General features: G+C 45.2%; 1 protein-coding gene across 1 annotated transcript in view; it reads left to right on the top strand.

Annotated features, from left to right (window-relative positions):
• The window catches only part of CACNA1I (calcium voltage-gated channel subunit alpha1 I), an 842,691-nt gene that overhangs the window by 200,605 nt on the left and 626,009 nt on the right, over positions 1 to 16,077 (top strand). The gene's annotated exons all lie outside the window — the stretch shown is intronic.

The raw sequence follows: 16,077 nt of genomic DNA, 5'->3' as shown, positions 1-16,077 counted from the left end.
ACTTTATTGCACCCTGCAATCACCAGACGCGATAAACTGCACAACTGGTAAAAGCGATGCCTGTGCAGTCAGGTGCACTTCTAATCAAGGCCCAAATTTTTTTTTCTGTGCACATTTTCTCCAAAATGCGTAGAAACAGGCCAAAATTTTGGACAAGGGAGCAGTATTAAATCCAATATACTCCAGGGTTCAGCATTTCATTTCCCATTCTGGGCACGAAGACTCAGAAGGGCGGTAATTGGAGTGAGAGCCCTGAGGTATCGGTATCTTCGGCCCACCTCCAATTACCCGCTAACTCGGAATGAGGCCTTACTTGCCCGCTCCCTCTTCCGCCCTCTTCTCTCCTTTACTCTTCCTGTATCATTACATTTTTATCTAAGCAGCCCCACTCAGTGTCATAAAGCACCATGATGGGCCTCCCCTGCAGAATGTTTGAGGAGACTCTGAGCCCCCTTACCTCACAGATATATACTATTAGCCTTGGCCTGATTGGGAGATCCTGGAGGCTTGGGGCCCCCTGAGGGTGTGGAGACCCCCCCTTAGGTTGCAGGGGTTTATATTATGCCCCTGGCCCCACTCCACTCCCATACAGCATCACACTGACCACTCGAAGGCAAGAAGAGAGGGTTAGTGGGGGGTAGATGCACTTGCAGCCCGTCTGGGCAGAGCGGCACCAAATCCAGGTTAATTGGATACATTTGGGGCGGAAATGAGTTAAAGGTAATGCAGCTGGGATGGCCACCCCCCCTTAATACGCCTGTGAATGTAGGCAGTGGTGCTGGACCAATTTCCAGGGTGGGTGTGCTACTATCACTGTTGTGTCACTGAAGTCACAGAGATTGTGAATAATTCAAGCATCACATGAACAACGAGTGTAGCAAATGAGCCATGCCCATTCAGCGGGACAGTGGTAAGGGTATGGAATTGTAATTGTATTTATATAGCACATTCTACTTCTGACGATGCACTGAAACGCTTGTCGACAAGTAGCACGCTACTCTGGAACCCAAAAAGGATTAGTGGTGGATATGTATAGGGAAGAATAGGTTGTTCATTTGAGCATTGGACATGTGAGTCTGTTATTTTGATTGAACAGGATAATGGCGGAACAGGGAAGAGAAAAGCCCAGAAAGCATTAATTTGGGAAATCATAGTAGTAAGGTGAGGTTTAGAAAGCGTCAAAGGAGGGATACATGAAGAAGGAGTTAATAAACGTCTATTTGGAGTTCATAATAGTAAAATGAGATTTGGGATGAACCATTGAGGAGTAGAGGCCAGAAGAGCCTAGAAAGGCTTATTTGGGTGATCATAGCGTTTCTGTTTTGAAGGCATTCAATTTGAGATGGCTTTATGTAATCCACTGATCAATGGGTCTAAGGCAAATGAAGAGTTCTGCGTTTCCAATATCTTTGGGGCTTTCCAGTTTAAGAAGCCTGTGTGTTATCTGCATAGTTATAGCATGTGATCTGAAATTCATTGATCAGTGCCAGTAATGACTTCATGTAGATGTTAAAAAGCATGGGTGAGATGGTAGAGCCTTGAGGGACCCATGCATTTCTGAAGTATACTTTGTATGAGAAAGGGGGAGTATGGAAGACAGTTGTTCAGTTTTGAAGATAGGATGTGATTCATTCGAGAGCAGTCCCCTCTATGCCGGCTTCATAGAGTGTCATTGTCAACTGTGTTGAAGGCAGCTGAGAGGTTCAAAAGAAATAGTGCAGCGATCCTGTTCCATTCTATTGTGTTTTTAAGGTCATCCTAGATAGTGATGAGGGCAGATTGTGCGCAGAATCCTGTTTAGAAGTAGAAAAGTATGGAGTTATCTTCAATGAATTGTGACATCTGAGCGAATGCTGCTCTTTCTCTCAGTTTGCCGAGGAAAGGTCAATTTGTAATTGGGCTGTAGTTGTTGGGGTCATGTGGGTCCAGGTTTGTTTTCTTTAATAATGGGTGTATGTATGCCTTATTAACGTTTTCTGGAAAGATGTCTGTAGTTAATGAATTATTGATGATTCTTCCTACTGGCGTGGCAGTAGAGGGAGTTAAAAGAATGTCCTTGGAGATTATTGGTGGGCAAGGGCCAGAAGGGGTGCTAGCTAGCTAGCTTGCTTTTAAAAGATCCAAAACTTCACTTTCTGATAGTTGATTGAAGGAATGCAGAGACTGGGTTAGTCTACTCCTGGAGGGGATCGTTGGAAATGGGTTGGTGCTGGTAGTTTTCCTTTGTTTAAAATAAGATTCCAACATTTCTGCTTTGGTTGTGTAATTATTTGCCAGTTTGTCAGTAATGTTTTGAGTGATGGGATGAGTTCCTTCTATGCATTTAGGTTTATTAAATTGTGTGAGAATTGTATAAAATTCTTTATTTGCACATTTAGCATTTTGAATTCTATCAGAATAGTATTTTTTATCTTTTTGATTGTTGACTTGTATATTCTGTTTAGTTTGAGTAGGTGAGGTTTGTCTTTTATTGCTATTCGTTTTGAGTCAGGTGCGTTGCGCTTTGTAATTTGTCATTTTATCTTTTTTACTTCTCCACTCCTCCGAAGCTTTTGTTTTCTTTTTTTCTGTTTTGTTATTCTTCACAGCATTAGAATATTAAACCCTTCCTGAAGCAACTCATAAAGTTTTTGAACTGCATTTATTGTGTCTAAATGTGTGTTGGATTTTAGTTGTGTTTTTAAGTATTCAAAATTGAGTTTGTTGTACTGTTGTTAGTAAATGCGTGTAAGATGGCCTTCGGTGTGTTGACTTGTGGTGTTTTGTGTTGGAAAGCTACTAGATGGCAGTCTGACAATGTGACTAAAGTAATCCTTTGAAAGGTAACTAGCTCTGGATTTGCAAAAATGACAACTAGGCAGGGGCGGCTTCTTCAAAATGGCGAAGGAGCGTTGCCCCCTAGCTAAGTCAGCAGCTAAAAAATAATAAAATGATAGTTTACTATTGTTTTATCTTTCAGCTGCTGGCTCAGCCAGCAGCACGTGCAGGGAGGAGCGGGCTGGGCATGGGAGGGTGGAGAAAGGATAGGGAGTGGAGTGCACTTAAGTGCACATGTGTATTTGGCCGGCAATCTCAGGCCAGACAAACACGCATGCACACTTAGGTTTCTCCAACCAGGCTGTGTTACACAGCTGCGTTGAAGAAACTGCAGAGACTCCCTTGCAGTGTCTGAGCGGCAGACCAAGCCGCTCAGACAGTTGTATGATGGAACCACGCATGCTGGAACCACGCATGCCTTAACAACGCAGTCGGAACAATGACTGAGTTGTTTCCACACATGCCTCTACAAAACATTTTTGTTGTAAAAGCATGCCTAGTAAAGGCATGTGTGGAAACGGCATCCAAAACGGCATGTGTGGTTCTATCATACCACCCACCCTGAGTTACAAAACTACCCCACCCTAATACCTAAACTGCTCCGACACCCCCATCCGCCCAAATAAAAACCACCCAAAATAAACCTAAAAAAAAAAACTACCCAACACCCCCACACGCCGTGAGCCCTAAAAAAAGAACTATCCTGACTCCCACACTCTAAAAATAAACTACCCCCACCTGCCCTGAGCCCTAAAACAAAACTATCCTGACTCCTCCACCCCTAAAATTTAACTACCCCGCCCCCCACACCCTGAGACCTAAAAAAAAAAAAAAAAAACGACCACCCACCCCTAAAAACTACTACGACATCCCCCACCCGTCCTGAGCCCTAAAACCTTGCCCCCTAATAAGTAAACTACCCCAAGCCCCCACCCACCCTAAGCCCTAAAAAAAAAACTAATAAACTATCCTGACCCCCTCACCTCTGGCCCTAAGAACTAAATTACCCTAAACCTACCCACCAACCCTGCCCCAACCCCACTTACCTAACAATGTCCTCTCATGATCCTTGCCCCTTTTCTCTCCTCCCTCTTGCATCCATTCCTCAAACCTTCCCCACCCCTTTAAAAATAAACTACCCCACCCCCACCCTATATGGAAAATATGCCCAACCCCCCCACTCGCGCCTCTAAAAAAAAAGAATAACACAACCCCCCACCCTAAGCCCTTAAAAAATACCCAAACCCCTACCACCGCCCCTTAAAAAAATAGCCCTGTCACCCCCCACCCACCCCAATCCCTTAATCCACCACCTACCCCTGCCCTAGCCCCACTTACCTCACCGCAACACTCCTAACCCAACCCCCACCCTAATTCCTTACAAAAATACCCAAACCTGTCATCCCTGCCCCTTAAAAAAAATAGCCCACCCCCAGCAACCCCAACCCCTTATTCCACCTCCCACCCCAGCCCAACTTAACTCACTGCTTCACTTCCACTCCTACCCCAAGACCAACCCCCACCCTAATTCCTTAAAAAAATACCCAAACCCCTCACCCCTTTAAAAAAAATAGCCCTCCCCAGACCACACCCACCCCAATCCCTTAATCCACACCCACCCGTACCCCAGCCCCATTTACCTCACTGCGTCCTCTCCCGAACATAGCATGGCTGTTTCTGTGTCTTAAGCATGCATATGCCTAGTTCAGCAAATGCGTGGTTAAGGCACAGAAACAGCCATAGGTTGTTTATGCAAGCGTGGTTATGCTTGCGTGGGAAACATCTGCGTTGTTTATAACACATGGTTGAGGACGTTTCCCCACTGAGACAAATCCTGGCACTGCTCTCATGCTACGTTTATGATGAGAGCAGTGCCAGGATTGCACGGGGAGCCTGTGCTGGTGTCCCAGGGACTGCTGGGACACCAACACCTTAGAGAGAGAACAGGAGTGAGGGGGCCGGCGTTGGAAAGGTAAGGTATTTTAATTATTCTTTTTTTATTTCGCTCTCCTCCTCCTTGTCCCCCTCCCTCACCCTATCCACCCCTCCCCTTGAGATTTGTGGCAGCAGCCGCTGCATCTAGGATGTGTCCAGCGATGTATGAAGGTTTGTGGATGATCTAATGTAGGTAGGTTCAGTAGCCAATGGTGCATTTTGGAGCACAATATTGCAAATACATTACTAAGCAATGATTTGGTAAGGTCTGTCATTTACAACCAGCACCTTTACCTTTGAAATGGCCACTAAACTTGCATAGATATGTAGTTTTACTGATAAAACTATGTAGTGCACAAAGCAATGTGTGGAAATCGGGTTTCAGTGAATAATTGTTCATTTGCACATCACCAAGTAAAGTGTTTTGATTTGTTTTGATCCTTTTAAAATATTTGTTTCCATCCCACTTCTGATTTATCAAAATGTGCTTCATGTGTGCTTTCCTAACTGCTGATATATTTTTTTAATATTCGCACAGTTTAAGTTTTATTGTGTGCTAGAAAAAAACAACCTACAGCTTTTCATTTCACGCTCATCTAGATTGCCACATAGTTCACTTTACAAAATTATCTCAGTTTGCAGTCAGGGGAAGAAAAGTAAACAGCAGTCTTTATATTAAAGAATATGCAGGAATTTGTCAGAATACAGAGCCTAACAGTTGACCTCTGTGACAAGATAAAAACAAAGCTTAACGGCATGTTATCTCATTCCCTTTCCCTCTCCCCACCTCCACAACCCCTACTGCTAGCACCCATGAGTGTAGACGGGGAGCAGACAGAGGTTTAGGAAGGATATCTGACAAGGGAACTGAAGCCAGAGGAGTGCGAGTGGTAGGACTCTGCAGCCTGAGTGGTAGCTCTGCTGTCTCCGTCTGTGACAGTTGCTGAAGTGTAGCTTTTCTGGTTTGGCACATTCAAAGAGATATGTATGGCCAAAGGGGTAGCTCTGCTGTAACAGCATGGGTGGTAAGTGTTACAGAGGGTTTAGATTTGCTCTTTCGAACTGTAGGATATGTAACTAGACAGAGAAGTCTGTTGAAGTGGCCTAAATGATCCGTGCCCGAAGGGTAGCTCTGCTGTACCACCCTCTAAAATGCTTAACCTGATACTTCTGTTGAAATAGTCATTAGGGTCTGTGTAAGCTTCTGGGATAGCTCTGCTGAATGAGGATTGTCAGAGATGTACAACCAGGCACCGAACTAGAACTTTCTAAAAACTGAAACTTAACCAAACTCTTCAATGAAATGGACATTCAAGAACATAAATAGTGGAGGCAAAATAGTCCACATAATGACTGGGTAAATCCTGAAATTGTGACTGCCTGCTGAGCGAAAGTATTGTAACTTTGCTAAAATCATCTACCAATCTACTCATGGCGCTTCTGATTTCATCCAATCAAAATGATCCCTAAAAAGGGCCCTATTAATTAAAAGGTTGAAGAATCAGAATTTGTGAATCAGCTTGTTCAGTATCGGTGACTGCCCATTGTTGTCCCTTGTTTGAATTGGACTTTCTGGTAGGTCCATTTTGAATGCCAGACACTTGGCATAGCTGTGGCACAATTGCTGTGACTGGCTTGTGCGGCAGTAACAAAGCAGCAGTCCGCGGGCTCCACTCGATACTGCTCGCTGTTGCTACTTTTTCACATCCGAGTTTGTGAACTGAAAAACTGTCTACTTGCCCTGGAATCCATAGTCAAATTGTGCCTCATCTCACAAAGTAATGTACTGGAATCCAGAATCCAATGAGACATCATCAAACCAATGGACATTTTAGAATCAAAAATTCAAATCACATTATGAAATCCAAAACTGAATGTACCTTTCGAAAAACGTGGACATTCTGGACCCCAAAACTCAAAGAGGCATCATTAAACAAGGGACATTCTGGAACAAAAAAACAGCGGAGATCTTCAAACAAAGGTATATTCTGCCCCAACAAAACAAAGCTATATTCTGGAACCCATACGAAACCAGCTGTAACAGGACAAATAGACATTTTGGAATCTAAAACCAAACAAACAATTATCAAGCAGAGGAACATTTTGGAATCCTAAACCTAATTAGCTATCTTCAAACAAATGGGCATTATGAAACCTTTCTGTTTGCAAGTTTGGCAACAGAGAGCCAAAAGCTTTTCATTTCGTTTAATTTCATTTTAGACGTTCAGTGGAGCATAGCAATAGTGCATAGGAATAGCTTTGCAGAGCAGATTTTTATTTTGGAAAAGTATCTCAAACATAAATGCTGCAGATACATTGTTTTGTGTATGAAATATTCGATTTGCTAACCAAATAACGCAGAAACAACGGACTGTCATTAAAACATTGATCCATCTCGGCATAGGTAAACAGCTTATGCAAGTACTGCTATTTACTCGGAGCGCACAGATGCTCGAGGGGTCCGAGGTCAGACTTACACAATGATAAGCCTCCTCGTCCTGGAACTCTAACAAAAAGGGATGAGCCTGGGCACAATACCGAAAATCAAAATTTCTGTTCCTCAGGAATGGATCTAAAAATGTTTTTGTATACAACGTGTAATATCCACAAACGAAATGGAAGTGAATCATAGATTGTTTAGAGGAATTATTTCAAGGACATATTTTGGAATCGATCTTAGTCTGGTGACCCAAAGGGAAGCATAAATAATACTGTATAACGCCAGTCCGAAAACCGAATAACAAAGCCCTGTCCCAACTCCCCGGTAGTATTCCAAAGGTAACTTGTAATAGGAACCTCAGAGGTGAGTTGCAAATAGCTCACAACACACACTTTCTTTTCATCTTATCTCATTCTTTCCAACTGCGCACACTCAAGCAGTAGGGCCTGTACCTGCTTCCTACCAGGAAGAGGACCAGATGGCATAAAAGGGAAAATATTTGTAAAGCCAATTTCTTCCAAGGATTTTTTCACAAACGCCAACCGAGGTACACAGAAGCCTCTGTCACACGCCAAGCAATCAGCCACTATACTTCTTGTTAAAGGCTCCTCCTCCCTGTGTAAAATAGACAGCCACAAAAGGGGAGAACGGGTACGAATGTAGTCACTCAAGTAAAATAATCCCAATTCCTTGTGGCATATAAAATGAGAAGTTGAAACCTGCGCAGATAATACTCTTCTCAAAAAGCTGTTCTCTTCCCTCTGTAGACTTAATGGTTCACCTGTCCCCCACATTCCTGCCCTGTACGTCCCAATAGGAATGGACTGGGCGGAATATACATGAAGCAAAGGTGCAAGTACCCTCCCTCCCTTCAGAGACGGTAGACTAAACAGAGAACCTACTGCCCAAGAGACCTTAACCCTGTTCTGTGCAATATGAGTAGACCACAAACCGTTAGAGCTAAAAATAATCCTCAAATAGGGGAAAGTGCTTGGGCTGGATAAAATGTTCAAACCCGCCTTAATTAAGAACATCCTGTCACATTTCACCCCACAAGACATATCAAAAGACTTATAAGCTCATTATGAGTTTTTCTTTCCCCCCCATGGCCCGCCAAACTCATGGGGAGCATGCCACTGCTATGGCGGTGACGTCCCCACCTTGCATATCACAACGTTCCCACTGGGCTGACTGGCGGGAACATTGTAATACGTGTTCCTGCTGGGCTATTCAGCAGGAACAGTGTTAGGATATTGGCCTCAGATCCCTTAAGGTAGCCGAGGCCAATATCCTAACACTCCAGCACCCTCGGAATGTGCACTGTCTGCAAAGCAGAAAGTGCTTCTTCCGACGGTGCTGGGCAAGGGGGCCCCAGCACTTCCTTTCCATCAGCCTTTTCTTGGTGGGCTCCTCGCCATGAAAGGGCTGGCAGAAAGAGGGATTGTAATCAACCAGTCGGTGCTGAGTTCAGCACCACCATGGCTGGTTGCAAGCGAGACCGCTGTCATGCCATCGGGAACCATGTTCCCAGGGGGGACGGTGGTCCTTTGGCGGTCCAACCACCAAAGTCATAATTTGGCAGTCGGTCCACCAAAGCTGCGGTGGTCTGACCGCCACCGCAAGTTTCGCAGTCTCATGACCGCCAAACTCGTTATGCGGCCCTAACAGAAATTAGTCTTCAAGTCAAGATTTCACATAAAATGATCAAATGAATGAACTAAGGTGTGCAATGCTTTTGGAGTATGTGCTAATAACACAGCATTGTCTGCATAGGAACTCCACTTACCATTGGGACATCGGATGTGCACTGAGTGAGCACCAAGCTTAGATAATTTACATATAAATAAATAACAAAGGAACCAACACGCAGCTGATGTTGATAATATCAGACATACCCCTTTTCCCCAAACCTGAGCTGTGCCTTTGTACCAGTGTGCAAACAAAACAATAGGTGTACCAAAGCCTGGTCCATACCCAAACTAATAAGAAGAATCTGCCACAGCTTAGAACGATTTACGCAATTGAAAGTCATCAACAGATCCAAAAAGGCTAAGTGGAGTGGAGACTGCTTCGCCACAGTATATCTCCCAAAAATGAAATGGAGGTTTAGGCAATGCTCAACCATGCCTACTCCCTTCCGAAATCCAAACTGGCAAGCATTTAAAATATTACTATTATTAATCCATTCCAATATTCTATTATATGGAATTCTTCCAAGAATCTTAGCAGGGACATCAATCAAAGAGATTGGACTTTGGCTCCAAGCGATTCCCTTTTTTAAAAATTGGGACAATAATAGAAGTCAGGCACGAGTCAGGAATCAGTGAGGGAGACATGCTATTGTAAACATTTGTCAGCAGAAGTGCCCAGATTATCATGTCACATTTAATTAGTTCAATAGGAACTCCATCTGGTCCTGGTGCCTTGCCCCCGCACTTTCCTAAATTGCCACCGTAACTTCCTGCAGGGAAACTGGGGGAACAAGTTGTGTAAACCCTGGTATAAATACCATCATTCTCTACAGTTGCACAAACCCTCTTGAAATGTGACACCCAAGTTGCACCACTTATATGGCAATCAATGAAGGAGGTGCCCTGATCAGTAGTACCCATGTAAGACACAGGCCTTTGGTTTGGGCTGTGTCAGCTAGTGCCACCCATTGATGACTAACTACAGCCTCCCTACGCTTTTTTAACAACTTTATAAAGCTCACGCTGCACTGCTACCAAAACTGGATCAAGGGGTCTCATATTTATTGCTCTCAATAGCAGCCGATTTGCCCGAGAGCATTCATTATCAAGCCAACGGTAGGGATGGCCTACCTGTTTACTAGGTGTGAGTAGTGACCTCTCTGCGGAGTATCGCAAAGGAAACCATCACACAATCTGTGCCATCATCCTCTGCTTAGAACTTCATGAATAGAAGTAAATTCTCGGTTACCAGTTTGTGGAAAAATAGCAAAGATTAGACAGTTTCCATCGCACTCTAAGATTGTCCACAGAAGGCACTAAATTACTAAGGCCAGGGCTACCTGGGGAATCTCCCGGGAGGGCACTTGAAATATTATCGGGCTGTGGTGCCCATAATTAGAATTAATAATGGGACTATGTTTCAACAGACACACCGGGTTTAATAAATAAAAATATAATCAATTACTGACAAAGCATTCCACTCTCTATAGGTCGGAATATTGGGCCCTTCCTTCACCAACACATTATGCAAATCTGAACAAGCAACTAGTGCCTCCAATTCCTTCCTCCTAACTTCTGATATCATGGGGGCCTTGAACCCAGTCCCTGCAATTTTAGAGGGCAGACTGGCATTAAAATCCCCTGCTAAACATAGGTGCAGATGTTGTCCTTGTTGGTATTTTTGCTCCACCAAACCTGTCATAAAATCAAATAGGCCTTGAAACGTCTGATTGGGTAAGTTAGCAAAATCGTTATTGTAAAATTTTACAGCTTTGCCTTATACCAAACAGGCTTGAAATATTTCCCCAGAATTTTCACAGACTCAACATCCAAATAGATTACCCTCCCAATGCATGACCAGAACGTGCTAGTGATGTCGATAGGTTGTAACATGCAAAACCCTTAAATACTATTAGATTGTTTACCCATGTCTCTTGCAATAGCACAATATCTTATGATTTTATAAACTAGACCCAAACCGGTATGGAGCGCTTAGAGTGAAGGCCAGCAGTGTTCCAGCTGAAAATGTTTAACATTGAATTTCTAGCTGGGGGAAACAAAGAAACATACGTCACAGCAGAACTATGCACAGGCGTAATACTGGACCCATCCAACTCTATTGGATTACTGGGGATCACTACACCAGCAGAAGAAACCACCATGTCCTGTGGCGTAGCATTGAATTCAGCAACTACTGACAGTGAAGTTCCCACCAGCGGCCTGGGTACTAACTGTCAATCTGTATCATTTAAATCTGCAAGCACCAAAAATCTACTGCTGCAAGGTACACCCCCGCAAGGACCTATGCCCAGATCATAACTAGACGATTGCTGCAGGTATCTAGCTGGTTTATAAAATTGAACCAGGAGCAGAGTCACAGTCTTAGAACTGGCTGTAACCTCCAGCGCAGAGGGCCCCCACGGATTTCTCATGTTATATGGATGCCTAAAGTTGATGCCAACAAAATCTTCAGCTATGTTTTGCCCAGAATAGCCAATCCTCTGTACCATTAACATTTCTTGACTTCTTTCAGGATTAAAATTCCTGTGTGTCCATAACCAATGGGTCACTTTGTTCCGTAACTCCTCCCACAACTCCTCCTGGCTGGGTTCCAAAGACGGCACACCCAACATAATCAGGACATAAGTACTAGCTTCCGGAGGCAAGTTTAAGATCGTTGGACTAGACTTTGCCTCCATGCGGCTGCTGCCGACAGCACTGTTAACCATATAGACTTGACTGCTCTCTATGGGTACGGAATGATTGTTGCCAATGTTATTGCCACTGCTATGACCAGTGTTCTGTGCATTGCAGCCGTGGCTGACAGCGTGTGTATACTACCATTCTAATCCTTATACTGTGTAGAGGTGTGTAGAGAGGGTCCAGTGACTGAATGGGAAGCCTTTGGACCGACGAAAGTCTACCCTCTAGATGCGCCAGTGACCTGGGACACACTACCCAGCGGACGGTCTAAACCCGCAGATGTGGAAGAATTATCTGGAGCTGTTAATTATTTTTCAATAACATCCGGCCAATCCATTATTTGTTTTAATTTGGCTTCCAGAGTGGCTGACAGCCTGCTACATAGCTCCTCAAAGTTGACACTCGCAAATGAGGGTACACTCTGAACATTCCTGGCTACTGGGTCGCTGACTGCACTTCTCTTTCCCTCCAATACTGGAGTGCAATCAATCAATCAGTACATTTGTAGAGCGCGATACTCACCCGCGAGGGTCTCAAGGCGCTTGGGGGGAGGGAGGGGGAGATGCTACTGCGCGAACAGCCAGGTCTTGAGGTGTCTCCTGAAGGTCAGCAGGTCCTTGGTCTGCCGTAAGTGGATGGGGAGGGTGTTCCAGGTCTTGGCGGCGAGGTAGGAGAATGATCTGCCGCCGGTTGTAGTCCTTTGGATGCGTGGAACGGTGGCGAGGTCGGTGGAGCGGAGCTGTCGGTTCGGGTGTGGAAGGTGAGTCGTTCATTGATGTATGCTGGTCCGGCGTTGTGGAGTGCTTTGTGGGCACGGGTGAGGAGCTTGAAGGTGATCCTCTTGTTGATGGGGAGCCAGTGTAGGTCTCTCAGGTGGGCAGTGATGTGGCTGCGGCAGGGGATGTCGAGGATGAGGTGTGCGGAGGGTTCTGTATGCGTTGCAGTCTTTTCTGGAGATTGGCCGTGGTTCCCACGTAGAGAGCGTTGCCGTAGTCCAGTCTGCTGCTGACGAGGGCTTAGGTGACCGTCCTGGTTTCGGTGGAGATCCACCTGTAGATCTTGCGTTGGGCCATGGAGAGCGATGAGTCTAGGATGAAACTGAGTGCAGTCTATTCCCTTTCTTTGCAGACTCAATAGGGTGGGCGGAGCTATTAGACCTCATGGGCTCGATCTTGTGCAGTACCCAAGGTTACTTCAGGCAGTGCAGTTGTTGCAGTCATTGATAAGCCTGATAAGGTTGGGGTATCATGATGACATTCTATCTCCTTCGCTCCCAAATGAGCGCACTTTCCTGGTACTACTGCTCCCCTGCCCAAGAGATAGTCTGCGCTTTGTTAAAACAATTTCGTTTGATACCACCCCAATCGCCAGCGTCAACATGTCAATGCCAGTAGGTTTTTGCAGAGCTTTTCATAGTGAGCCAGTGCACCCCTCTAGATTGCGTTTGCCCATTTTCAATCAGAGTGTGCAAACGGCTCACCAAATCATCGCGAGGGCACAGACGGGACCGCTATTGGCCCAGCCTTCGCCCGGGCACGCCCTGGGCGCGTTCCACGCTATGGGGGAGGCAAGTTGCTTTTGGAGCCTGTCCTCCTGGCACAGAACCAAGGCATGCAGATGCATGGTGGGACATGCAGTCCCTCCTGGAAGATAATGCGTTCCGATTCATTGCACTTTGCGGTTAAAAGTGGCATAAACCCTGAATGTGGGACTGGGTTATTCAAAAAATAAAAGCTGGAAGGTACCTTTCATTTCGGCAAATCATGTAATGTTCTCGCCAATCTGTATTCTGCGCCGCTGCGAACTGAGTTCATCATGTTTATATCCTTGTCCAACAAAGAAAGTGATGATGGCCCTCGTGAAGTGGTAAATATTCAAGATGGACAGCCAAAAGAGGTCTGAATCACCTCATTACACTGTGGTGTAAGAAGTGCGATAAACCAAAAATACGAGCTAGAGTTAGCCCAGACTCGAAAGCAGCTGGTGGGCACCGGGCACTAGAAGGGGAGCATTCCGGTGAAATACGTAGGATAGCTTCCTGCCAATCTGTATTCCGTGCTGCTGGCCAGCGGCATTTATCATGTCTGTTTCCTCGTGTACACAACAACGCCCGTGACACATTGCGTTTCGGAACACCTTGTCGCCGTTTCTGAATGTCACGGCGGATAATGTGAGAGTTCTTACCACGCTCCTTAGAGCGATGTACGGAGGAACAAAGTGAAATGGCGAGGTGAAGAAGGCCCAGTGTCGTGCAATTCACTGTCCGAGCTTGAGAAACCCGACAGTGAGAATCCGTAAACGTTTCTTCCACTCCACACTTTCATCTAATACTCTGATCCAAAGGTACAGTGATATATGTTTGTATCATACCCCTTTATTGGATCAAATGCACCACATCGATGTACATTTTACTGAGGAGCCAACACACCTACAGACCACTACATGGAATGCCATGACATGGGCAACTTTACATTCGAGTTCGGTTGTAGGGTTGGGGCAAGATTTATGGTTAGGTTTAGGGTTATGTTTAATGTTAGACTTAGCACGTTTTGGGTAAGGTTTATGGCAGTGCTTGAAATGGAAAAACAGAAGTGCAGGTACTCTGTACCAGAGTACCTGCTTATTCCTGAGAAGTGCCGGTACTCTCCAATTAAAAGTATTACGTTTTTCTTGAGAAGTGCGGGTACTCTCCGTCTCAAAATAAAAAAGTGCTGGTACTCTGTACCGGACAGTACCGACCCATTTAAAGCACTGGTTTATGGTTAATCTTAAAGTAGGTCTGGCATAAGAGTTATACTTGGGCTTAGGGTTGGGTTTCAGGTTAGATTTAACATTGGGGTAAAGTTTATGATTAGGCTCAAGACTAGGGTTAGCCTTGGAAGAATATTTAGGATTTGCTTTAGGGTTAGGTTATTATTGATATTTAGGGTTACACTCAGAGAGGGCCACACTATGAGCACCCCGTGGTCTCCCTGGACTTCTACCAGAGCCAGAACGAAGGATTCCAGTCACTATACCCCCTTCAGTTAGAGGAGATCATGAGATAAACTTCCTGAAATGGGGAATATCATTCTAGCCCTGGGATTACTGGGTCCTTTTAGGCAGGTTTTGCCTGTTTCTAACAAATTTACCGCTGCCATTCACCACATGCAATGATCAGGTGGCAGATGGCAGTGGAGAGAGGGGTACATTGGAGCTCAGGAGGTGGGGGTGGTGCAGGGAGACCTCTGTGGCCATGCCAGGCTGTGGCCTCAATGGGATATCATTGTTTGCACCCCCCCCCCCACATGCTGCAGGTGCGCGTGAGGCTTAGCCGGGCTGTGGCTCTTTCTGCAGCCCCTGCTCCTTCACGCCTGTTACAGCCAGGTCCAGAGTTTCCAGACCAGTCATATCAGGTCTGGGAACGCCTGACCACTAACAGTAATAGCTGGCAGGGTGGCACCCTTCCCTGTGGATACTACTCTGGCCTCTTCGAGTTAGACATGTGATGAGACGCAGTGTAAAAGCAATGGTTAGGGTTTGGGCTGTGGCTAGCTAAGAATATTGCTTACGGTTAGAATTAGGATTAGTGTGAGGGTATGATTTAGGTTTAAGTTCAGAGGTAGAATTAGAGTTAGGCCTTGTGCTAGGCTTAGTTTAAGGGTTACGCTTAGGAACATGGGTAGGGTTGGCTGGGGTGTGACATTGAGTAGGGTGAGTTTTGAGTAGTTTGTTATCGTTAGGGGCAGAACAGGAGTAAATAATATGGTCTGGTTTAGGTCTAAATTCAGTGCAAAGGTCTGTTAGCCTAGTAGCGATGGTGTAGTAGCTCATTACATCAGTGGTTCCCAACCTGTGGTCCGGGGACCCCTGGGGGTCCGCGAAGCCTCCTCAGGGGGTCCGTGAGAGCCTAGAAAATCAAAAAATATTAACAAATATTGACAAATTAGGTCCCCAGCTTCCAGTAATGACTCAGGTGGGGGTCCCCGGATTCCCATGATGATTCAGTGGGGGTCCCTGAGTTCCATTAATGTTAAAGTGGGGGTCCACAGAAATCAAAAGGTTGGGAACCACTGCATTACATTATATACATACATGGATGGTGAACCGATAGCTCTATGAAGTGTTACTGTTTATGACCGAGGGATACTAGGTACATAAATGCCAATTTGTTTTTGAAGAAGTAATGAAAAGGATTGGAGCAGTGCTATATTTTCGAGGTTGCAGTGGAGCATCAAATATGGCTCTTGGAAGCAATGAGTGCTTCTCTGCGCAGCTCTTGGTGTTGTAAAGCTTGTAGTGCCTTTTCATTGTGGTGCCTGCATTGTGAAAGCAGTGCTAAGACTCTACAAGATGCTGAGTGGTTTAAGCACCTGGTGCAGCAAGCGGTAGAGATTCATGTCCCATCAGGGCTGATTCGGCCATTCGTCCTTCAAAGGTCAAGGGCGTGAGATGAATTGAGCAATATATTACTACCAGCCAAAAATGCAGCTTCTTAAGGCTTTTTGATTC

This window comes from Pleurodeles waltl, chromosome 4_2 (assembly GCF_031143425.1).
Source record: "Pleurodeles waltl isolate 20211129_DDA chromosome 4_2, aPleWal1.hap1.20221129, whole genome shotgun sequence".
In the NCBI taxonomy this organism is placed as follows: domain Eukaryota; kingdom Metazoa; phylum Chordata; class Amphibia; order Caudata; family Salamandridae; genus Pleurodeles; species Pleurodeles waltl.
This window is presented reverse-complemented; position numbering and strand designations above follow the sequence as displayed.